The 26,195-nt window shown below is 42.3% G+C and overlaps 1 long non-coding RNA gene across 1 annotated transcript; it reads left to right on the plus strand.

Moving 5' to 3' along the window:
- The first annotated feature begins 17,608 nt into the window (after positions 1-17,608).
- LOC142390235 (uncharacterized) lies at positions 17,609-18,079 on the plus strand. The gene is made up of 3 exons (XR_012770442.1): positions 17,609-17,652; positions 17,855-17,938; positions 18,026-18,079. It is a non-coding gene; the product is annotated as an uncharacterized LOC142390235 (long non-coding RNA).
- The last annotated feature ends 8,116 nt before the right edge of the window (positions 18,080-26,195 follow it).

The raw sequence follows: 26,195 nt of genomic DNA on the forward strand, positions 1-26,195 counted from the left end.
TTATAACATTTAGAAAACCAGCTTGTGGGTATTTCTGGTGTGTGTGTGTGTGTGTGTGTGGTCTAAGAAAGGAAGGAAGCAAAAAATATACAAAATATATTATCAATAAACAAGCTCTGAACTAAAGGCATTCTGACCAGTTATTTAAGGCAAACTAGCTTCCATAGGAAAATACTGCAAGGCTGCCATAAAATGGGGAAACACTGCCAACTAGAGGCAAACTCGCAGTAATTACACATTACAATGGCGTCCATTAAACAGGCTATCAAAGGCGCTAAATTCACCATATTAACTACACAAAAGACGGCAATTAACACATTCCAAAGGACAAATAAGGCATCTGACATCACAATAAGGCACTACAGATTACAAACAAAGTCACAGGAATATGTTACAAGGCTCTGCATTCCTCTACATTACTGTTAAGGCTGGCGAAATTGCACTCTCAAAACGAACCAAATTACCAAACATCTGTACATTAAAACGGGACAAAGAGTACTCACAGATCTTCAATGACGCACACAAGGTAAAAGAAATAAGTTTAAAAGGCAAATAAAGTGTCTCTTCATGGCGAAAATCAAGCCAAATGTCCGTGGCACACAGACTGGAGGCAGCTCTCTCTACCTGAACTGCCCCTCACTGAAGACGAGTGAACACTGAACTTCCCGCGAAGCGTGATGACGTAAGCGCAAGCTCACAATCTTCAGCGCAGTATATGGCCTTTTTAACACAGCCACCCCCACATTCAGGAACGGAATGTGCACCCAGAAAGGCCATCAACTAGTCCTGTCAAGGTACGTTGGCTTCGTCGTCGGGGATTTGGGGCAAGACGATGACACGAACGATGGGTCGAGTATACACCTTGTCCTTGATCTGCACCTCCACAGTTCTCACTCGACCGTCAGAACCCAGAAACACCTTCACCACCTTCCCGATCTGCCAGAGGGACCGCGGCAGCTGAGGGTCCACCACCATGACTACTGAGTCGACGGTGATGTCAGGAGCTGGAGTTGTCCATTTCCCTCTCATCTGCAGGCCAGGTAAGTAGTTCCGGATGAAGGCAGTCCAGAACCGGTCTGCTAGAACTTGCGAATGCCTCCACCTTCGGCGTCCAAGCAGCTCTGTTTGTGGGTAGACCACCTGAGGCAGGGCGCTGTCGGGCCGCCCCATTAACAAGGAATTTGGAGTCACCGGATCCAAATCAGCTATGTTAGCTGAGACATAGCCCAGAGGTTTGGAGTTGAGTATGGACTCAATCTCAATGAGCACTGTTTGGGGTACCTCCTCGCTCACTGTCTGGGATCCAATGGTGGTGTACAGCGCAGCTTTCATGGAGCGAATTTCTCGTTCCCATGCACCGCCGAAATGGGGTGCTGCTGGCGGGTTGAAGTGGAACGAGATCTGCTGAGTGGCTAGGAGCTGCTGGATTTCAGGGCTTAGCTTGGAGAAGGCTTCCGCTAACTCTTTTTCTCCTCCTCGGAAGTTGGTTCCTTGGTCCGAGTATAACTCGGCTGGCTTGCCCCGGCGGGCTATGAACCTCCGAAGAGCCATCAAGAAGGAGTCGAGGTTGATTGAGGTTAGCAGATCCACATGCACTGCTCTTGTGGTTAGGCACTTGAATATAAGTCCCCACCTCTTCTCGGTCCGTCGGCCCACCTTGACTGTGAGTGGACCAAAGCAATCCATCCCACAGGAGTAAAATGCAGGCTTGAACAGTCGTAGCCGTGGTGGGGGTAGGTCTGCCATTTTCTGGACAGCAGGTTTGGATCTCCATCGGCAGCAATCGATGCATCGACGCTGGTGACGCTTAACTGCCTCACGGCCTCTGAGGATCCAGACTCTACGTCTTAATTCAGCGAATACTCGCTCAGGTCCAGGGTGGCAAAGCTTTGAGTCATACTCCTGAATCAGCAGCCTCGTATAGGGATGAGCTGGGTCCAGTACAATGGGATGTACTGCCTCCGGATCCAGTCCTTCCACTCTACGGAGCCGCCCTCCCACTCTGATGAGTTGATGGGTTGAGTCAAACTCGGGTGAGAGGCAAAGGAGATGACTGGACGATGTCACTGGTTTCCCTTTCTGGAGGAGCTCGTAGTCTTCTGGAAAACTATCTTTCTGTGCATTCTGGAATGCAACACTTCTGTGGCCTGGTAAGTACTAGCAGGGACTGGTCCAGACTGGTTGGCCGCCCCGTGAAGTTCCTGAGCAAGAGACTCCACTAGGTCCTTCCAGGACTTGAAGGTTGGCCTGTCTGGATTGGTGACAGTACTCAGTCCACAGAAGGCAGAGCGTTTCAGCTCGGTTGGGTCTTCTGTAACCAGGTCAGCGGGTGATGGGAGAGTTGGCCACTTATCTGGAGGTAACTTCAGGAACTCCGGTCCATCACACCACCTGTTAGGTGTTGCCAGCTCCTGAAGCGGTTTACCTCTTGTGAGGTCATCTGCTGGGTTCTCGGAGGACTCAATGTACCGCCAGGCCTTGAGGTCAGTGAGGTCTTGAATCTCTGCCACCCTGGTTCCGACGAACACTTTGAAGCGGCATGACTCTGAGTGTAGCCACGTGAGGACTGTTGTGGAATCACTCCAGAGCACGACATGTCGGATCTCCAAGGTGAGCTCTGTCTTCAGGAGCCTTGCTAACTGAGCTCCTGTGACTGCTGCACACAGCTCCAATCGAGGCATTGACAGCTGTTTCCTGGGTGCAACTCGTGAGCGTGCAAGGAGAAAGGCAACATGCACCCTCCCCTGGACATTTTCGGACCTCAGGTAAGTAACCGCTCCGTACGCCTTTTCAGAGGCATCACAAAAGACGTGAATGTCTCTCTTGGTGTCCGGACGGTCCGTGTCAGCAGGAGTGTAGCATCTTGACAACTGGATTTCAGGTAAGTACTCTAGCTCACTTTCCCAGGTGTGCCAGGCAGACAACAGTTCTTCAGGGAGATTGGGATCGTCCCAACCTCTTTGCTGGTCCCACAGGCGCTGAACCAATATCTTCGCCCGTGTAGTATAGGGAAGTATAAACCCGAGTGGGTCATACTGGCTGGCTAAGACACGATACACGTTGCGCATCGTGATCTGGTCGTAGGTGACACCTCTGCTCTTGTAACTGAAGGCGTCCGCATTGCAGTGCCAGGTCAGGCCTAAGGTTGACTCATGTGCCTCTGACTTGTCATGGGCTAGCCACAGGTCCAGCTTGTCGGACCTGGCCTCGGCAGGTAGGTGGTTGATGACCTCAGGCTGGTTGCTGGCCCATTGACGGATTTCGAACCCTCCAGAGACAAGGAGAGATCTGAGGTGGTCGACCAACTGTTTCGCTTCTGGTGCAGACTGAAGGCTCTGCAAACAGTTGTCGACGTAGAAGCAGCGGTCTACTGAGAAGCGTTCCACACTGTTGACGTCCGTGTGGTTGTGAACGTGCTGCTGTAGCGCAAACGTAGCGCAACATGGACTACAGGTAGTGCCGAATGGCAGCACTCTCCACTCGTAGACCTGAGGCGTCTCTTCTCGGTTCATGTCGCGCCAGATAAAGCGCAGAAGGGGTCGATCTTCAGACCGTAGCATCACTTGGTGAAACATGCCTTTGATGTCACCACTAACGCCCACGCTGTGCTCCCTGAACCGCAGAAGGACTCCCAGCAGAGACGGACTCAGTGTGGGACCAGGTAACAGGGATTGGTTTAGGCTGACTCCTTGGTACTGAAAGGAACAGTCAAACACAATGCGGTGCTTGCCGTTGTGCTGCACGACGTGGTGAGGGATGTACCAGCTCTCACCACCAGATGGCGCTGCCTGTGCAGGTAACTTGACTACAACACCAGATGTCTCCAACTTCTTCATCTCGGCTATGTAGACATCTACGCTCTCTGGATCCTTAGACAGGCGTTTCTCCAATCCTCTAAGCCGTGGCATGACTGCCTCCATGGGAGCCTGAAGTACTGGGAAGTTCTTCTTCCGCAGTAGTGGGGTTGCATACCTGAGCACGCCGTCGACTTCTGCCCTGATGGTCTTGGCCTCAAGAAGATCGATAGCTTGCTGGTCTTCCCGCGAACGTGTCACCTGCTTCTCACACCTCAGTGGTAAGGTGTCTAGTTGCCAGAGCTTCTCCACATTCCGGCGCAGCTCCACTTCTAGCGGACTGAGTGAGGTGAACAGACACTGCTGGGATGATAACTGAAGCTCGGTAAGCCTGGACGGTCCCTGGAGAGTCCAACCCAGTCTTGTCTTAATCGCAGCTGGGCCGCCGGGGGGTCCAAGACGGACAGGCTCGAGGGGGGTTATCAGGTGAGGGTTGTCTGCTCCTATGAGGAGGGTAGGGCTCACTCTGTCGAAGGCTTGCAGCGGGATGTCCTGGAGATGCATGTACTTTAGCTTCAGGCTATCCACTGGGTAGGTGTGATCAGCAAGGCTGAGGCGCTCTGCTGTGAAGGCGTCCGTGATCACAAAGGCTCTGTTAGGCTGAGTGATGGGTGACACTCGGAAGGTCACTGTCATGCCAGGCAGGGTCTGCACATCATGGCGAATGGTGCGCAGGGCTAATGTCTCAGGGGGTCCGCGTAGACCAAGTTTCTGCGCGGCAGCAGGTAGCAAGATTGTGCGTTCGGAGCCATCATCTAATACTGCATAGGTGTCGAACGTCTTGTTCTCGTGCTGAAGGAGGACCCGGACTACTTTCAGGAGGACTCGACTGCACTCACCTGGTCTGTTCAGGTACAGAGTTTCAGTCGCCGAGGTAACTGGAGGTGGCCCATCCTTCACAGGCCTAGTGTTGACATTGTGCAGTATCTGTAGATGTTTACCTTGGCACTTACTGCAGGGCTTCTTAAGGTTACACTCTGCTGCGGTGTGTCCTCTGCCACATCGCCAACAGCGTCGGTTGCTCTTTATCCACTGAACGATTTGGGCCTTATCAAAGGACTTGAACGTGTCGCACTGACTTAGGAAGTGCTCACTGGAGTCACAATATGGGCAGTAGGGCTGTGGCTTCTTCTTGCCTGCGCCCTCAGGCTTCTTTGGGTGTTCTCCTTGTTTGGCAGTGGTCTCCTCACTCCCATGGAGAACCGTAGCAGGACGAGTATACTTAGCGTTAGGTTTCTGAGACTCCTGAGACTGCTTAGTACCTGGCTTGGATTCCCAGAGAATAGGTTGGCCTTCACTGTCCTGGCACCATGCCTCATGCTTCAGCCACTCTGAGAAGTCCACCAGGTCATAGCGCATCCGCGACTGCATGAACATGCTCCTACGGAACGCTGAACGCAGGTCTGTGGGAAGTTTGCTTAATAGCTGTTCCACGTGAGATCCACATTGGAGTTCCACTGCTCCTTCCTGCCCCAGTGTCTTCAGCATTCCCACTAAGGCGCATACATCTAGGGCAAAGCCCTGGAATGCCTTGGCATCTCCCTGACGGAGGTCAGCTGCATTCATCACCGTAGCTATCTTCTTCAACGCCAACTTCTGGGGTCTTCCAAACCTTTCGGTCAAAGCCGCCATCGTATCCGTATACGGGGTAAGAGAGTGTAAGTAGGCATCAGCAACCAGACGAGCTTCTTCTAACTTGAGATGATCCAGCAGAACTTGATAGCAGAACAGCTCTGTGGCATCAGGAGGTAGGAGGTTGCCTAAGGCCTGCTTGAGGCGCGTGAATTGGCTAGGATCAGGCTTTGTTAAGTCTGGAATGGTGGGTATGGGTCCTCTATAGGTTCTCTCGCTGAGAAACGCTAGAGGCTTCCGATCCGGCATACCATAGGTGGTAGGAAGAGGCGCATATGTATGCTGAGGGGGTTTAGTTGGCTGTAATGGCCATGAAGACATTGGCTGATACTGACTGTGCACAGGAGATTGTGGATATCCGTAGGCATAGGGCTGGCTACTAGACGCAGGATACTGACTCACAGAATATGGAGACAGTTTGCGTCCATAAGGCTGACTTTGAGACTGAGCAGGTACAGGCTGGTAGCTAGGCGTTGCTGGCCTGCTTGCTTCCTTCATGGCTTGTAGCTCACTCATCATCTTGGTGATGGTGTCCATCAGGAACTGCTCTCTCGTGTCGGCAGGCGAAGACGGTGGCACGGCAGGAGCGACTTGTGGCCGGTAGGCTGGATGGTTATACGGTGGTTGATTGAGTGGTAACGGAACCGAGTTAGCCCTAGGAACAGCAGTGCTAGCCTTTGGAGATATGGGTTGAAATGCAGAAGCGGCACGTTGCAGATGAGGATTAGGTGCTGAGGCCTGGGCATCGAGAGCAAGCTGGTGAAAGGAGGCTATTCTACCAGCAAAGGGACTCTGAACTAGCTCTTCACGATGCACGGCTTCAGTTGGTCTACTGTAGGCATCTACATGTGCTCTTAGCATGTCATGGACCATCAGTGGTCTAGCAGGTCTGTGGTCCAGTCCTGGGGGCATCCCCAGCTGTGCTTTAGGCTTAATTGGATGTTGCAGGTTGTCAGCTGCAGGTGCAGCAGGCCACTCATCAATCAATGCATAATCCAATGGGGCTAATGGGGCTCATTGAGTGGGATGGCGGAGGCATCTTCCTCTTGGCTCCATCCTCCCTCATCTCCTGGTGCCTGTCTTCCTGACCCTGTGCATACTGTGCTGCGTTAGCGACATCTGACTGTGCTGGCGGTCTTCGGCCCACAAGTTGAACTTCATAGTCTCTGAGGTAAGCAGGCTGATGAGACTGACGCGTGGGACGGGCTGCCACAGGTAAAGGGATGTCACTAGTGCTATGTGCACGCTGCATTTTGTTAATTTAGGTCTCCAAAAAGGCACCAAAACCATCCGGCTCGAAGGACCTTTGTTAAGGAGGGTTTAGGTATCAGGTGGTTAGGTGGGTGGACTGTATAGGTGTTAGTTGAATGGTATGGTGTCTTCCTGGTGCGTCGGTAAGAACGCCACTGAGTCCAGAATGCAGTTTAAAGACTTTTAGTGAACTTGAAGGCAGCACAGTAATACACCAGGGGTCAATGGAGAAATCAGGTGATACTCTTCTTATTATAACATTTAGAAAACCAGCTTGTGGGTATTTCTGGTGTGTGTGTGTGTGTGTGTGGTCTAAGAAAGGAAGGAAGCAAAAAATATACAAAATATATTATCAATAAACAAGCTCTGAACTAAAGGCATTCTGACCAGTTATTTAAGGCAAACTAGCTTCCATAGGAAAATACTGCAAGGCTGCCATAAAATGGGGAAACACTGCCAACTAGAGGCAAACTCGCAGTAATTACACATTACAATGGCGTCCATTAAACAGGCTATCAAAGGCGCTAAATTCACCATATTAACTACACAAAAGACGGCAATTAACACATTCCAAAGGACAAATAAGGCATCTGACATCACAATAAGGCACTACAGATTACAAACAAAGTCACAGGAATATGTTACAAGGCTCTGCATTCCTCTACATTACTGTTAAGGCTGGCGAAATTGCACTCTCAAAACGAACCAAATTACCAAACATCTGTACATTAAAACGGGACAAAGAGTACTCACAGATCTTCAATGACGCACACAAGGTAAAAGAAATAAGTTTAAAAGGCAAATAAAGTGTCTCTTCATGGCGAAAATCAAGCCAAATGTCCGTGGCACACAGACTGGAGGCAGCTCTCTCTACCTGAACTGCCCCTCACTGAAGACGAGTGAACACTGAACTTCCCGCGAAGCGTGATGACGTAAGCGCAAGCTCACAATCTTCAGCGCAGTATATGGCCTTTTTAACACATACATTACATTTTCTAATTTGGTCACTAGGTCCCATCTTCCAAGAGCAGGCACAATTTAGTAATTGGCCTCTCTCGAACGCCAATTTTCATCTTGAGCTTCACTGACTGGACCAGTCCCTCTGAATCAGGCTTCGTCTCAAGCATTCTTGCAAGAGGCCATGAAGATCTTGGGGAGGTAGGGTCAACGATCATCACAACATCTCCTGTCTTGAGGTTCTCTCTGACTTTGGACTACTTTTGCCGTTCTTGCATCAGAGTCAAGTATTCATGCGTCCATCGTCTCTAAAACAAGTCCGCCAGATACTGCACTTGTTTCCACCGGCGCCTGGTGTACAAGTCAGTGCTGGAGAACTCACCGGGAGGGAGCACGGGTTGAGTGTTGAATAGGAGGATGTGATTTGGGGTAAGTGGCTCTAGGTCAAAAGGGTCAGAGGAGGCTGTGGTGATTGGGCGGTTGTTGAGGATAGCCTCAACCTCACAAAACAATGTCTCGAGACCTTCATCCGTCAGGGGTTGTTGGTGTGTGAGGGCGTTCAGGACCCGTCTCACTGACCTGATCACCGCAGAGAAGCCAGCGCCACCTACAGCCTGCGGCATTCTGATTCTTAAACATCAACACAAGCAACTCACCCTGAACACGAAGTAGTCCTTCACTTTGGCTTGCATTGTGGGGTTGTGCACATGAAAAGGCGTTAGCGTTTGTAACGGGGGGCAGCAGGCCACAGCGGCCGCTTGTCCCAGGCTTCGGCCGGCCTCCGGCGGCGTGAAGGCGACCTCGAGCCCCTCGTCAGTTTCGTCAGGATGGAGGACCGCGGCGCCCGGGCTCTCCGGCTCTATCGTGTCGTTCAGCTGAAGCATGGCGGAAGAAACGATGTTCCACGAGCTTCCTGAGAATGCGAGCCTGCTGTTAGACTGGAATATGTCTTTCCGAAGACACAGACTCTCCCATTGCGCAGAAATAATGTTTTGGTCGTGGGGGTAAATAGGAAGCAGTTCCTTCTTGCTTCACTTCCCCCTTCTGGTTTCCTTCCTCTTAAAGAGACATTCATCCTGCTGATTGTAGGAACAGGTGTCTGGAGCGGGCAAACCCAACCCAGAGTGGTGTAAAAAGTGGTGTATTTACTCTGTAGCTCTGACCCAATCCTCATAGCTCTTGCCAAAAATGTTATTTAGGGTTTTAATTTGATTAAACTCACGTGGACATGATTTTTCCATAAACTCCAAACTTTTGGTAAACTCCTAACGAATTGGTTTATAATGGCCACCTGTATTATATTTCTTTGTCAAAGCTGTGAAAACTGTGGTGGCTCAGGCCGGCTCCTTGGTTTAATTCACAGCTGTGCACTTAAAGCAAATTTCATGAAAGCTGGAGAGAAAATGTCATTTCGCTAATTTAGAAGTATTTCACCTATTCTCGAAAGATAGCTCCATTACTTATAGAAAAACCTGTTTGTTTGTTCACATTTTGGCATAAATTCCCATTGCTTATTCTCAGCGAGAATATACTCAGCTATACCTATCCACGAAGCCAGATGAAACCACTAAACACGTAGAGACATAAAGAGCCAGGGAGATTGAATTCAGACAAAACTAAGCACTCGGAAAGATACTGTTTAGCTATAAATGTCATTACTTTGGCTTCCAGCTCAACAAACCTCTGAGTTATTTTTAACCGGGATCATTCTTTCGACCTATGTATGAAACAGGTGTCAAGAACTGCCTCTGTCACCTCTGTGATGTTGCCACAATTAGAAACATCCTTTCTCAGAGTGATGCTAAAAGATTGCTCTGTGCATTTTTAATTACTGCAGTAGTTCCTTATCTCTGGGCTGTCCCAAAAAGTCTCTTAAAAGCCTCCAGCTGATCCAAAATTCTACAATGCCTGTTCTGATGAGAATTAGCCTCTCTTCATTGGCTTACTTTTAAATGCAGAATACAATTTCAAATTCTTCTCCTCTAATATAATGCTCTAATGACCAAGCTCCATTGCATCTTAGAGATCTAATTCCTCTGTATTGTCTCAACAGAGCACTGCACTGTCAGACTGTAGGCTTAGAGAAGACCGCAGCCTTTGCGGTCTATGCTCATTAATGGCTTCTTCTTTGTATGAAAGATTTCTTGAAGTGTTCCTGAGCCCATGCAGTGATTTCCATGACATAATCGTGCCTGTTTTTGTTTGTGCCTGCTCAAATTTACAGGCATCCTATGTTGATTTTATGCCGCGACCCCTGCTCACAGAAATGTGTCCAGATTGTCAGAATCCTAACCTTTGATTGTGTTCTGTTGATGATGGAATATTCAAAGTCTTCCCAATTGTATGCTGAGGAACATTGTTCTGATACTGCTCCACAGTAGACACAGTTCTTTACATACTGCTGAACCTCTTTCTGTGTATACTTTTGAAAGACTTTGCCTCTCTAACGTGCTCTTTTTTTTTTTTTTTTTTGCTAAATCTTGTTTCTGACCAGCTGTCAATTAACCTAATTAGTTGCAAAATGCTCCTCGTTTTTTTTCCCCCACAGTACTTTGGTACTTAATTTGTTGCCCCTGAACCCAGCTCCCAACCTTTTTTATACAAGTTGCAGCCATCAAATTCAAAATGAGCCAATATTTTTAATGGAACAGTGAACACATGTTTTTATTTGTTCAAATGTGGAAACAAACAAAAAAGTTTGTTCATGAAATTTTCACTTTACATTTTACCCACCATCTCAACTTTTTGGGACTGGGGATGTTACAGCTGGATGATGAAGGAGAGCGTCAGTTGCTTTTCACTCTGTGAGAATCCAGATCTGTAGCTAAGCAGACAAAACGATACACAGTCATTTTATGTCAAATTTTTGCTTAATGTTTTTGAGAATAATTGTACGTAATCAAAAAAAAGAAGCTCTTTCCGTCTTCATATGATCCCTGTTATTTCACACAAAAATGACTTTAATCTTATAACTTTCCCTTAATATCAATTTCTGTCTTTCCTGTTTATTTCTTTGTTTAAGGTCTGTATGATCTGTGGGCCTGAGGCAGAGGTCTCTAGTAATGAACAATAAATATATCTGTTTACCATCAGTAGTCCAAACACCATTAAGAACCATCTTTACATTCAGACATGTGGCGTTAACGCTGGCCAAAAGAAATCTACCTGGACTCAGCTGGACTGAAATGCTACACAACAGTCCCCTCTGGTGGAAACACATAGTAAGAACCATGGATTGTTAAAAACTGTTGAAGAGTTTGTGAAATTTCCTCTTTGATAAACTAACATCAGCCGTACAAAAAGACTTTTATGGAGTCAGACGATGATATTTTGTAATTATATGACAGCGATGACTGGTCAGCAATGTATGTCAGCATTTTCAGTTTTATGTAGATTATGCCCGGTTGATTATCTGGTATAGGTGAGTTTATGTATGAGGCAGAGATGGGTGGGATGATTGTTTAATTGAGGGTTTCAGCAGTGATAGTATTACTGAGTACATATACCAATTCCACTGTATCTATTTGATTTTTGACCTTTTTTTTGATGGGGAGACTTGTTAATGAGAGAAAAAAATGAGATTGTGGTAAAAATCCTGCATTATTTCTGCAGCCTTTTTCAGTGTTGTGTTGTTTCGCTCCAAATCCATGTGCTCTTATGACATGTGATTTATTAAGGAAGTAAAGAAAGAAAAACGCCTCTCTTTCGGGTAAGTCTCGGCTTGTCAGTGTGCAGCTGACTTACCCGTGACATTTGACCATTTAGAGTGAAAAGCTGAATCACTGCTCATCTTTGAAGAGAGAAATTAATTTGCAGTTTTCATCAAACCCAAAATCTCTTATCAAATACACAAAATAATACACACAAATTGTATGTAAAAAAAATAAAAATACAAGAATGATTACACAAGAAGGGGCCCACCAAAACATCTTTAAAGACCATCTTTACATTCAGACGTGATGTTTATGCAGCCCAAAATAATCTGTGCATCCCAGCTCAGACGGACTGAAATACGTTCTACGCAACAGCTCCCTCTAGTGTAAGCACTTAGTAAGCTCTAGCTTTCATCGTGGATGGTTAAAAACTGTTGAGGAGGTTGTGGTGTAAGATTGTGAAAGACTTTAAAGAGTTAGAAGATGATGTTTTGTAACTACACGACAGTGATGGCTGATCAGAATCTTCCTTTTGTTGCAATATTTTAATTTTTTTTGGGGCTTTTTATGCCTTTAATGTTAGGACAGTTGGAGAGAGACAGGAAGCAGGGGGCAGAGAGAGGGGAAAGACACGCAGCACAGGGCCACTCGGTGCGGGAGTCGGTGCGGGAGTCGAACCGGGGCCAGCTGCAGCGAGGACTGTAGCCTCTGTACATTAACCCACTACGCCACCGACCGCCCCAATATTTTCAGTTTTATTGTCGATGATGCACTTTATTATTGCATGTATGATGTCAGGTTGTGGAGGATGTTGTGATGACGCGGGGGCAATATTTCTTTGTTTCTGTTTCTGTTTCTTGTTAATTTGTTTTTTATTAAACTATGTTTTTCTTTCATTCATGAGGGCGCAACAGAATCACCACAAAATATGACAAAACAAAACAGAAATACCATTTGACTTGGCACAAATAAAGCTGAAATAGTCTAAGTGCATATGGAACTGATGATCTATTATTTGTTGAAATGGGTGAGTTTATATAGAAGGCGTTTCATAGATAAGCAAAGAGTCCCCAATGATAATAACGTGGGGAAATGGAGGCATCGATGTCAGCGACAGGTGGGATGTTTATTTGACTTTGCAAATAATGTACATGCTTTTTGAGTGCACATGCTATTTGACTGTATCTTTATTTGATTTATGACTAAGTTAAAAGGTACAGAATTATTATTATTGATAATTGTTGAGATTATTGGTTAAAGGTTAGTTTGCACCAACGCAGTCCCACTTTGTGATGCGAATTTGTCAATTAATTGCGATCTTGTGGTTTTAGGGGGAGACTTGTTGATGAGAAAACATTGATATTATTCCTGCAGACTTCCATTTCAATTCAAAAGCCGTGAGCTATTATCACATGTTTTTTTTGAGGAAGTATCAGTGTAGAGCCAGTTTACAGCCTGCACAATCTTAAGCCAAGACTTACCAGAAATAATGGAGAGCGATTTTCTTTCTTTACTTCCTCAATAAATCACGTGATAAGATTTTTAATGTCCTTTTTAACCAGCTTGTTTTAGCTCTTGCAGTTATTTGAGGTGTGTTTGGAATCATCCTTCTGCAGTGTGAACCCGCCACAACAATACAAACCAGAGGCTGCAGCATGTCTCTGAGGATGGAGCGCTACTTCTCCTCAGTATTTCCCCACCATGCTGCACTGTGCAGCACACTTTCCAGAATCTAATTATGACTCTTAGTCTAAGGTTGTCTGCTTATCTGCACTAAGGCTTCCAAGCAAAATCTGTGGTAACTTGAACAACCACTTTGTCAACCAGTAAATATATTGAGATTATAGTCAGCTATGGTTTGGAGAACGTAATATGGTAATGTTTCAGTTTTGGTAGTGTTGCACTTTAAAGTTAAGGTTTTTTTACCCCCTTGTGGTCGACTTACATTCATGCTATTTTGAGTGCCATAAATGTCAAACTCATATTCATCAGTAATAAAGAGCGATTTTTCTATGGTCTACTATAAAATGCTAATATGTCTTAATCCACCCAAAGTGATTGTGTTCCCTCCTTATCTGCAAAGTTTTGGGATTAGATTGTCGGATTGTGTGTTAACCTCTTTCTATCTGATATTGCTGTAGATGTTTTTCAAAAAGTGTGTTAGAGTGCCATGTGCCGCCACCTTAGAAAACCTCAGTGTAGCCGTCATTTGACACAGAGAAAGTTGACACAATGCAATCAAAGTTTAACTTCTGACACTTGGATCTTTTCTGTAAGGTCGTGTTGTCATGGCAATGACTGAATGATGATCGACTTAAAGAAGCTACTGACGAGTGGATAAAGTCCACCTGAGAGAATGCTCCGCCTGACATTTTGCAGTAGTTGAGATCGTCAGTGACCAAAAAAAAACTTTCATTGCATTGAATAGAAATACTGCAGCGTTGAATCGTCCTCTAACGTTTTTAAATCAGAGTATTCTTAAAACTGTAGGTAATCTTCAGGGTGATATTGACAGTTGTTCACCGTAATATCAGTTTCGGCCTCTCCACTCAGCTTTCACGGGCATACAGAGGCTGTAGAAAGGGAGACCGCAGTAAGGGAGGAGGTGCTTGTTAACAACAGATGGTATAATCCTCAACATGTCACTGATTAAGAGCAAAAAAAAGAACACCTCAAGTCATTTGTCAACTTATTTTTATGCCTATGGAAACATGTCTATAACAATCATTTATTTGACATATATTACTACTTTATAAAAGATTATTGAATTGAGGCAAACTGAATCAAATTGAATGTTCTCTTACACTGTGTGGACTTTGTAAAAAGAAAGAAAAGCTTTCCTCATCTGTGTTCCAGCTTTTATAAAGCGAAAGTCAGTTTTCCGTATTCCAATCGGCGACACAGATCTGCCACTCCTGCATGAACGGAACAGCCGATTTATTGAGGAAGCAAAGACAGGGAATGTACATGTAACTTTGCTCCTGGATTATCAGATTGTAACCATAAACAAAATGTGTTACCAGACATTAAAGACTGAAAAATGAATGTCTGTGCTGCAGTTCTCAAATAGATGTGCAGCTCCCGAGATAAATTTGTCTAGAAGTACTCACCTTGCCAGAATATATACTGCTAATAACTTTTTGAATATTTATTTGAAACTATCAGGTCTATATTCAACAGTCAATTACAAATAGATAAACTTTTATGATTGTACATTATCTTTTATCTGTTTTTTATTGTTGTTGTTGCTTTTTAGGACAAGTCCAAAGTAACAAAATCCTCCAGATGCTATTTAAGGCTCGGATCAACACTGAGGCCACAAAGTTAAACCAAGCAGACTGAACCTTTGAGAACAGAGATTAAATTTTTCCATTGTTTCTGCTAATCTGCTCTTTCTCCACAGCTCAGCTTCAAGCAGAATCTGACAATGAAATGATTGCACATTCAAGGCAAACTGAGTCACAGGGAGGAGAACCAGGAAATGTCTCTGAGCATCAACAAACCTGTACACATGACATCCAGGCTGTGCTGAGAGAGATGAGCGCCTCCTTGGCTGGACTGAAGGTGGAGGTGAAGTACTTACAGAGAGAGAATGAAGGTATGTAGGTAATGTTAACAGAGACGTGAGAGTTTAGTGGACGAGTGGAAGAGAAGTGATTGGAGTTGAAAAGCAGAGTGGGAAGCTTTTATATCTGCCAGATTAGGGCACTGGTCCCATGTGCTCCAGCTCCAGTTAGAAGAGATGGCTTCCAAATCCATCTGCTGAGCTTCACTCTGTATATCTGAGCTCATGGTGGTTCTGTTAAAAACACCAGTCATGAAGAAAAGTAAGCAAGAAAAACCTTTAGTTCTGCTTTGGGTTAAATGTTCTATCCAGAATCCCCAGGACTGCCTGAACTGAACAGACTGGGATTTGCTCATAAATGCTTGTAATGATTTGGATGAGCTCACAGAGACTCTGTCAGCTTATAGAACATTCTCTGAACGTTCTCAGTATAAGGAGCAACAAAAACAAGTTAAGAAGGAAAACAAGCTCAACCAAATAAGTTATAAAGACAAAGTGTCACACAAGCTCAGCACTGGAAACTCAAGTCCTGCATGGAAGGACATGAAGCTGGTGATGGAGCAATCCTGACTTTGACCTCTATAATGTTATCAATATCTTTTTATTAGCATTTTAAAGTCTATTAGTTAGTAAGAAGTCTGTTTTTAACAGTGCTGCTTTTGAGCAAAATAATGTGCATGTTGAGAGTTGCAAAGTCTGAAAAGTTTTCCAGCGTAAAGGAGAGAAAAATCTCTGGAACTGATGGCGTTGGAGGCGCAATACTTAAGATTTGTACTGAACAGTTGGCAGAATATTGCGTTTCATCTATTCATGTATGACGACATCACATCATAAAGTTTGCTGAAGATTCTTCGACTGTGTCCTCACTGAGCAGTGATGACTATGACTGTGGTCTGGTAGTGACTGATTTTATTGACTGGTGCAGAGAATCCTTCCTGAACATTACTGTATCTTAAATCAAAGAGGTGATAGTTTATTTCAGGAAGAATCCAACAGTCATGTTTTCCTTTGGGTACAGACGACCAGGCTGTTGAGTGAGTGCAGCAGTACAAATATCTGGGCCATGAAACTGCTGACAAAGTGACCTTTGAGCCTCATGTGGATGTTGATTGTAATAAAGCCCATTGAGGCATGAACGTTTACTGTACGCTCTGTAGTTTTAACACTGATAAAACAAATCTAAAAAGATATTTACTTCTCTTATTAAATCTGTTCTTGTTCGATTGTTGTCAAGCTGGAGATCCACTCTGCCAAAATGTAGAACAGATAGGAACAAAAAAAACTCAACTCAATGCCAACTCATATGTTTTTTAATAAATGTGATTTTTTTTTTTAATTCTATATTTAGATCTGTTGTCTGTTTATTCTTTTCATCACCTTTTACAACAGTTTGCCCTCAGATTAATAAAACAAAACATCCTTGATCTTTGAAATCAGTTTTTCTTAACAGCAGAGATATTGAATAAAGTAACACCCAGCACACGAGTGCATCTGTCTTCCTTCCAAAGAATTGTTAAAGAAGAAAGTTAATAGTTGTAGATGGCCAAGTCAAAGTCCCGACCTTTGTTGTTCTGTCTCTTTTTAGCTCAAGAGGTGAAGATGAAAGAACTGGAGCTGCAGAAGACTGAGCTGAAGCTGCAGGACCAAGGTGCTGTTTCTATTACATGTTGACCATTGAAATCAGTTGTAGAAATAACACACTATAATATATTCTATTGAAGCATTTTAAACCTTTTTTAACTGTTTATTGAAATAATATCCAGCACATTTTCTATCATAAAATAGTTTATGAATCCAGCAAAAGAAACTGTTGAAGGCTCAGAAGTGAGCACTTTATGTGAGGAATGTGATGAACTTTCTTTTTTTTGTGTAATAGTTTCTTTGTTTCCTCTTTTTAGCTCAAGAAGCGAAGATAAAAGAACTGGAGCTGCAGAAGACTGAGCTGAAGCAGCAGGACCAAGGTGCTGTTTCTATTACATATTGACCACTGAAATCAGTTGTAGAAATAACACACTATAATATATTCTATTGAAGCTTTTTAAACCTTTTTTTATCGACCATAAACAGTTTATTGAAATAATATCCAGCACATTTTCTATCATAAAATAGTTTATGTATCTAGCAAAAAATTTGTTGAAGGTTCAGAAGTGAGCAGTTTATGTGAGGAATATGATGAACTTTCTTTTTTTGTTTATTTGTTTCCTCTTTTTAGCTCAAGAAGCGAAGATAAAAGAACTGGAGCAGCAGTACCAAGGTATCCTCTCAATGAGACAATAGGAAAATTATTTTGTCAGATATGAACGTGAGACAGTTTGGACACTTAAAGTGTTCATAGAGGATTTTTTGTTTCCATTCATTTATCAGTTTGGACCATATGAAGTAAGTCATTGAAGTATATTATTTCACACTGGCTGTTTTGAACATAAATCCAGCACAGGCAGGAGAACTGATCAGCATTAAAGTCACCAAACATCACAGAAAACCAGGTGGAGACTCTGAGGACAGAAACAGAAACTTTATGATTATAATGATAATGATACTAATAATAACGATACTACCACCACCACTAATAATAATAATAATCATAATTATAGTAATAATAATGATGGTAATATCATCACTATGACTGTCTCTTTTTGTTTGTTAAAACTATTTGAGATTTTCCAAAGAAGATCATATTTTTCTTTGTTTTTTTCAGTACAAGCAGCAAAGATGAGAGAACTGAAGCAACAATCCCAAGGTATCTACTCTACACAAATGCTGATTTTGTTAACTAGCCTTTATCAGTCATGACAATGTGAAGCACATTTATTTCAAATATATGAAGGTTTTCAGTTTATCAAATGTTCATCTAAATAGTTACAGTGAAATGCTTTAGTGATCGATAACAGTGAAGATAATGGTTTATTTCAGATGGTCTCTTATTGATTAATGTAATCCAGCACAGGCAGGAGAAGTGATCAGCATTAAAGCCAGAGCAAACATCACAGAAAACCAGGTGGAGACTCTGAAGAGAGAAGGAGAAGGTTTGTGAGATTGAAAACAGACGTACTATTACAACAATCATTTCACTGCATCAGTCACTTCAATACAGCTATGTTTCTGTCTCTCAGTGAAACGAGTGGCTTTCTCAGCATCTTTGTTGGCGGCGGGTGCAGAAACTGTTGGGCCATTTAATGCTCACAAAACTATGGTCTTCAGACATGTTGTTGTAAATATTGGAAATGCCTATAACCCAAATACAGGTATTGAAATTTGATCATTTCAGTCATATAGTTTTTTTTATTCTTTGTAGTCAATCTGGTTGACCAATGTTAATTTCAATTTGTTTTAAAAAGCTGAATGTTTTTTTCTTAATGTCCAACAGGGTTTTTCATTGCACCAGTGAGAGGAGCCTACCACTTTGAGTTATACATATAAGGACAAGGACATCCTTCACATCCTTCAGCCGCTGTGTTGTTAAAGAATGGTGAACCTGTTTTCATTGCATATGAACATCAGGATTCCGGTGCTGTTAACTCTTCTAATGGTGTCACGTTGCTGTTAGAGGTTGGAGATGTTGTGTTTGTGCGTCAGTGGGAAAACACAAGGATTCATGACGATCAATATCATCACACCACCTTCAGTGGTCATCTCCTTTTCACCATGTGAGCAACAAGCAGTCCTTTGGTTTATGGATAATGATGATAACAATAATGTAGTTCAGCTTAGTCAAATTCACAGAATTTAAGAGGCTTAATGTGATTTTTATTTTTTATTTTATTACAAATACACAAACTGTGTGTGTTCTGCAACAATAAATAAAAGTCATCTGTGCTTTTCAAATGTTTCATTTCTCAGCGACACTGAGCACCTCAGGCCTCAGTTACAGACAACATTTCAGATCATATATTTTCCAGTTTGCTGAAGAGTAATAGCACATGACTTCACACAAAAACTATTTCTCTGAAACATTTCAAGCATTAACAACGGCTGAGGCTGGTGGGAACATGTGAATTTGGTCATAAAACAGAGTACTAGATTGATGAAGGCTTGATGGGAGGTTTACAGTTGTTAAAGTCATACTGATCGATATCATGCAGCTATTCCGTATCTGTGTAGCTATATCTAAATTGACATTTGATGTAAAAGCACAAACACATGTTTTCCTGTGAAGGACAGAGAAGTGTGTTGTTATGATCTAGATCAGTGTTTGCTTTGATTTCACCACCTGAGGATTCACCACATAAACAGGAGCAGCTTGTCCATTTACACAGATGAAGCAGTGATTGGTCAATACAATTCACAGAACAACCTTCAGATAACACGTGTTTACAGGAGTTACAATTAAACATTGTCTTTAAGCTACAAACAGCAGCATCCACTGCCCAAATTAAAATAACACAAAGCACATCATGTGTGAGCTTCGTGGCCTCACAGCTTTCAACTGGAGTTATTTGGTTTGTGATTGGTCAGCTGAACTTTTGTCCCAGGTTTTGAAGAAAAGTTTCCCTTTTGGAATCAGTTGTGAGAGTCCTTGCACAAACATGTAACTATGACAATAAGTCTGACTTACGACGCTAACAAAAGCTTGATGACGCTAACAATGTTTCTTTGTGGCAAAGGGCCATTTTAGCATGAAGGCTGAGTGAGTCAGGTACCAGCTGCAGTCCATCAGATCAGCTCTCAGAATTTCAAGTCTCACGTTGTAAGTGGTAGAAGAGGGAGAAGAGGCTTTATTTTTGGCAAGAGTTTAAGTTCAAAACCGTAGATACTCATTCACGTGTAAACGTTCTGCTATTAAAGTATTACTTAGGTTAAAACATGATTACAAACAACTTGTAAACATAGGAAACTCTTCTTGGAGTACTGACAGTTAGTCAAAATCTTCCTGTGTAAAACTTGTATATTACTAAAGTTGTTAGTTAATTACACGAATGAAAAAGAACACATTGAGAGGACACTTGGGAGCATCCAGGACCACCCTTTCTTTTTCAGGTTTGCCTCATATTTTACATTCTTTTTGATTTACGAGGGCTCGTGAATATTAACGGTGCAGTCATGTTGTAGTTCATAAAGCTCATACAAAAGGAGTGTTTGGGTCTCTAGATTCAGGAGTCAAGACTGTTTTAATCATTTTTCAATGAGACACTGAGTACACATTGTGGTGGAAATTTTAGTAAGGCACAGAGTCAGTTATTTTCTTTTTTATGCCTATGGAAACAAGTCTATAACAATCATTTTTTGACATATACTACTACTTTATAAAAGATTATTGAATTGAGGCAAACTGAATCAAACTGAATGTTCTCTTACACTGTGTGGACTTTGTAAAAAGAAAGAAAAGCTTTCCTCATCTGTGTTCCAGCTTTTATAAAGCGAAAGTCAGTTTTCCGTATTCCAATCGGCGACACAGATCTGCCACTCCTGCATGAAGGGAACAGCCGATTTATTGAGAAAGCAAAGACAGGGAATGTACACGCAACTTTGCTCCTGGATTATCAGATTGTAACCATAAACAAAATGTGTTACCAGACATTAAAGACTGAAAAATTAATGTCTGTGCTGCAGTAATCAAATAGATGTGCAGCTCCCGAGATAAATTTGTCTAGAAGTACTCACCTTGCCAGAATATATACTGCTAATAACTTTTTGAATATTTATTTGAAACTATCAGGTCTATATTCAACAGTCAATTACAAATAGATAAACTTTTATGATTGTACATTATCTTTTATCTGTTTTTTATTGTTGTTGTTGCTTTTTAGGACAAGTCCAAAGTAACAAAATCCTCCAGATGCTATTTAAGGCTCGGCTCAACACTGAGGCCACAAAGTTAAACCAAGCAGACTGAACCTTTGAGAACAGAGATTACATTTTTTCCATCGTTTCTGCTAATCTGCTCTTTCTCCACAGCTCAGCTTCAAGCAGAGTCTGACAATGAAATGAATGCACATTTAAGGCAAACGGAGTCACAGGGAGAACCCTGTGGAGAACCAGGAAATGTCTCTGAGCATCAACAAACCTGTACACATGACATCCAGGCTGTGCTGAGAGAGATGAGCGCCACCTTGGCTGGACTGAAGGTGGAGGTGAAGTACTTACAGAGAGATAATGAAGGTATGTAGGTGATGTTAACAGAGACGTGAGAGTTTAGTGGACGAGTGGAAGAGAAGTGATTGGAGTTGAAAAGCAGAGTGGGAAGCTTTTATATCTGCCAGATTAGGGCACTGGTCCCATGTGCTCCAGCTCCAGTTAGAAGAGATGGCTTCCAAATCCATCTGCTGAGCTTCACTCTGTATATCTGAGCTCATGGTGGTTCTGTTAAAAACACCAGCCATGAAGAAAAGTAAGCAAGAAAAACCTTTATTTCTGCTTTGGGTTAAATGTTCTATCCAGAATCCCCAGGACTGCCTGAACTGAACAGACTGGGATTTGCTCATAAATGCTTGTAATGATTTGGATGAGCTCACAGAGACTCTGTCGGCTTATAGAACATTCTCTGAACGTTCTCAGTATAAGGAGCAACAAAAACAAGTTAAGAAGGAAAACAAGCTCAACCAAATAAGTTAAGACAAAGTGTCACACAAGCTCAGCACTGGAAACTCAAGTCCTGCATGGAAGGACATGAAGCTGGTGATGGAGCAATCCTGACTTTGACCTCTATAATGTCATCAACATCTTTTTATTAGCATGTTAAAGTCTATTAGTTAGTAAGAAGTCTGTTTTTAACAGTGCTGCTTTTGAGAAAAATAATGTGCATGTTGAGAGCCGCAAAGTCTGAAAAGTTTTCCAGCGTAAAGGAGAGAAAAATCTCTGGAACTGATGGCGTTGGAGGCGCAATACTTAAGATTTGTACTGAACAGTTGGCAGAATATTGCGTTTCATCTATTCATGTATGACGGACATCACATCATAAAGTTTGCTGAAGATTCTTCGACTGTGTCCTCACTGAGCAGTGATGACTATGACTGTGGTCTGGTAGTGACTGATTTTATTGACTGGTGCAGAGAATCCTTCCTGAACATTACTGTATCTTAAATCAAAGAGGTGATAGTTTATTTCAGGAAGAATCCAACAGTCATGTTTTCCTTTGGGTACAGACGACCAGGCTGTTGAGTGAGTGCAGCAGTACAAATATCTGGGCCATGAAACTGCTGACAAAGTGACCTTTGAGCCTCATGTGGATGTTGATTGTAATAAAGCCCATTGAGGCATGAACATTTACTGTACGCTTTGTAGTTTTAACACTGATAAAACATATCTGAAAAGATCTTTACTTCTCTTATTAAATCTGTTCTTGTTCGATTGTTGTCAAGCTGGAGATCCACTCTGCCAAAATGCAGAACAGATAGGAAAAAAACTCTAATAGCTCATATTTTAAAAATAAAATGTTATTTCTTTTTTTATTCTATATTTAGATCTTTTGTATTTTTATTCTTTTCATCACCTTTTACAACAGTTTGCCCTCAGATTAATAAAACAAAACATCCTTGATCTTTGAAATCAGTTTTCCTTACAGCAGAGATATTGAATAAAGTAACACCCAGCACACGAGTGCATCTGTCTTCCATCCAAAGAATTGTTAAAGAAGAAAGTTAATATTTGTAGATGGCCAAGTCAAAGTCCCGACCTTTGTGTTTCTGTCTCTTTTCTTTTTTAGCTCAAGAGGTGAAGATGAAAGAACTGGAGCTGCAGAAGACTGAGCTGAAGCAGCAGTACCAAGGTGCTGTTTCTATTACATGTTGACCACTGAAAGCCGTTGTGGAAATAACACACTATAATATATTCTATTGAAGCATTTTAAAATAAAATTTAGCGACCATACACATCCATCCATCCATTTTCTATACCGCTGAATCCGTCAGTCGGGTCGCGGGGGGGCTGGAGCCTATCCCAGCGGTCAATGGGCGATAGGCGGGGTACACCCTGGACAGGCCGCCAGTCCATCACAGGGTCACACAGAGACAAACGAGACAAACAACCATACACGCTCACCGACCATAAACAGTTTATTGAAATAATATCCAGCACATTTTTTATCATACAATAGTTTATGAATCCAGCAAAATAAATTGTTGAAGTCTCAGACGTGAGCAGTTAATGTGAGGAATATGATTAACTTTCTTTTTTTGTGTATTTGTTTCTTTGTTTCCTCTTTTTAGCTCAAGAAGCGAAGATAAAAGAACTGGAGCAGCAGTACCAAGGTATCCTCTCAATGAGACAATAAGAAATGATTTTGTCAGATATGAATCTGACACTGTTTGGACACTAAAAGTGTTCATAGAAGATTTTGTTTCCATTTATTTATCAGTTTGGACCATATGAAGTAAGTCACTAAAGCAATATTCCGGTTGTCATTGATCAGAGTAAATCTTTAGTAATACTGTAACAATAAAAAAGTTCAGTATGTGTGTGTGTTTATTTCACACTGGCTGTTTTTAACATAAATCCAGCACAGGCAGGAGAAGTGATCAGCATTAAAGCCAGAGCAAACATCACAGAAAACCAGGTGGAGACTCTGAAGAGAGATGGAGAAGGTTTGTGAGACTGAAAACAGACGTACTATTACAACAATCATTTCACTGCATCAGTCACTTCAATACAGCTATGTTTCTGTCTCTCAGTGAAACGAGTGGCTTTCTCAGCATCTTTGTTGGCGGCGGGTACAGACAATATTGGACCATTTAATGCTCAGACGCCTCTTGTCTACAAACATGTTGTTGTAAATATTGGAAATGCCTATAACCCAAATACAGGTACTGAAATTTGATCATTTCAGTCATATATTTTTTTTTCTTTCTTTTTGTCAATCTGGTTGACCAATGTTAATTTCAATTTGTTTTAAAAAGCTGAATGTTTTTTTCTTAATGTCCAACAGGGTTTTTCATTGCACCAGTGAGAGGAGCCTACCACTTTGAGTTCCATTTACATGGAACTGGACATCCTTCCCATGGTTCAGGCGCTTTCTTGTTTAAGAATGGTGAACCTGTTTTCATTGCATATGAACATCAGGGTGACGGTTCTGTTAACAGTTCTAATGGTGTCACGTTGCTGTTAGAGGTTGGAGATGTTGTGTTTGTGCGTCAGAGGACAAACACAATGATTTATGATGATCAAGATCATCACACCACCTTCAGTGGTCATCTCCTTTTCACCATGTGAGCACCAAGCAGTCCTTTGGTTTATGGATAATGATGATAACAATAATGTAGTTCAGCTTCGTCAAATTCACAGAATTTAAGAGGCTTAATGTGTTTTTTTTATTTTATTACAAATACACAAACTGTGTGTGTTCTGTAATAATAAATAAAAGTCATCTGTGCTTTTCAAATGTTTCATTTCTCAGCGACACTGAGCACCTCAGGCCTCAGTTACAGACAACATTTCAGATCATATCTTTTCCAGTTTGCTGAAGAGTAATAGCACACGACTTCACACAACTATTTCTCTGAAACATTTCAAGCATTAACAACGGCTGAGGCTGGTGGGAACATGTGTGAATTTGGTCATAAAACAGAGTACTAGATTGATGAAGGCGTTTTGGGAGGTTTACAGTTGTTAAAGTCATACTGATCGATATCATGACAGCTATTCCGTATCTGTGTAGCTATATCTAAATTGACATTTGATGTAAAAGCACAAACAAATGTTTTCCTGTGAAGGACACAGAAGTGTGTTGTTATGATCTAGATCAGTGTTTGCTTTGATTTCACCACCTGAGGATTCACCACATAAACAGGAGCAGCTTGTCCATTTACACAGATGAAGCAGTGATTGGTCAATACAATTCACAGAACAACCTTCAGATAACACGTGTTTACAGGAGTTACAATTAAACATTGTCTTTAAGCTACAAACAGCAGCATCCACTGCCCAAATTAAAATAACACAAATCACATCATGTGTGAGCTTCGTGGCCTCACAGGTTTCAACTGGAGTTATTTGGTTTGTGATTGGTCAGCTGAACTTTTGTCCCAGGTTTTGAAGCAAAGTTTCCCTTTTGGAATCAGTTGTGAGAGTCCTTGCACAAACATGTAACTATGACAATAAGTCTGACTTACGACAGTGCTTGATGACGCTAACAATGTTTCTTTGTGGCAAAGGTCCATTTTAGCATGAAGGCTGAGTGAGTCAGGTACCAGCTGCAGTCCATCAGATCAGTTCTCAGAATTTCAAGTCTCACGTTGTAAGTGGTAGAAGAGGGAGAAGAGGCTTTATTTTTGGCAAGTTTAAGTTAAAAACCGTAGATACTCATTCAAGTGTAAACGTTCTGCTATTAAAGTAATACTTAGGTTAAAAGATGATTATAAACAACTTGTAAACATAGGAAACTCTTCTTGGAGTACTGACAGTTCGTCAAAATGTTCCTGTGTAAAACTTGTATATTACTAAAGTTGTTAGTTAATTACACGAACGAAAAAGAACACATTGAGAGGACACTTGGGAGCATCCAGGACCACCCTTACTTTTTCAGGTTTGCCTCATCTATATTTTACATTCTTTTTGATTTACGAGGGCTCGTGAATATTAACGGTACAGTCATGTTGTAGTTCATAAAGCTCATACAAAAGGAGTGTTTGGGTCTCTAGATTCAGGAGTCAAGACTGTTTTAATCATTTTTCAATGAGACACTGAGTAGACATGCTGAGTAGATGTGTATCAGCGATGTTCTGGGCAGTTTTCATCAGCTGCTACAGAGATGTTCTCTTGTTGGTCTTGTACATCACATACTGGATCGTACTGTTTCTGGTTTGGATGCTCTCTGTTGCTCTTCTGCAAGTTTATGAGAACTTGGATTGGGAGTTCAGCTTTATGAAGATTACATACACATTTCTACACTTTCACGATTTCTTGGCTGTAGGCATCACTGGGACAATTTCCAAGGACACAGTAGTATAAAATAAATACTGATTCTTTCATCAGGACTTGTAATAGACTGCAGGTGGACAAATGAACAAGCTAATTTCAAAGGATAGCATTATGGTCATTGTTGATAAAAGAGGTTCATAACTAATTTGTTTTTGTGAAAACACGATATGCAAAAATAAAGCTGGTTTTGCTGAAACTGGAGCCCATCAATATTTCCAACTTGAATACTTTCATTTTACATTTTCAGAAAAGTGCATGAACACAAAGTGCTTTGAACAAACAAGCTCATTCTTAGAGAGTAGCTCAGTAGTTTTAGGACCCTCGTTCATGATACCTGAGTTTTAACTTAGTGCAAGATGATTGTTTAACTTGGACTGCTCAGTTTCAGTCTCATTTTTGTGGGAATGTCCCTCTGAGGATGCAGCTTCACCC

The sequence above is a fragment of the Odontesthes bonariensis genome, chromosome 10, assembly GCF_027942865.1.
Source record: "Odontesthes bonariensis isolate fOdoBon6 chromosome 10, fOdoBon6.hap1, whole genome shotgun sequence".
NCBI classification, from domain to species: Eukaryota; Metazoa; Chordata; class Actinopteri; order Atheriniformes; family Atherinopsidae; genus Odontesthes; species Odontesthes bonariensis.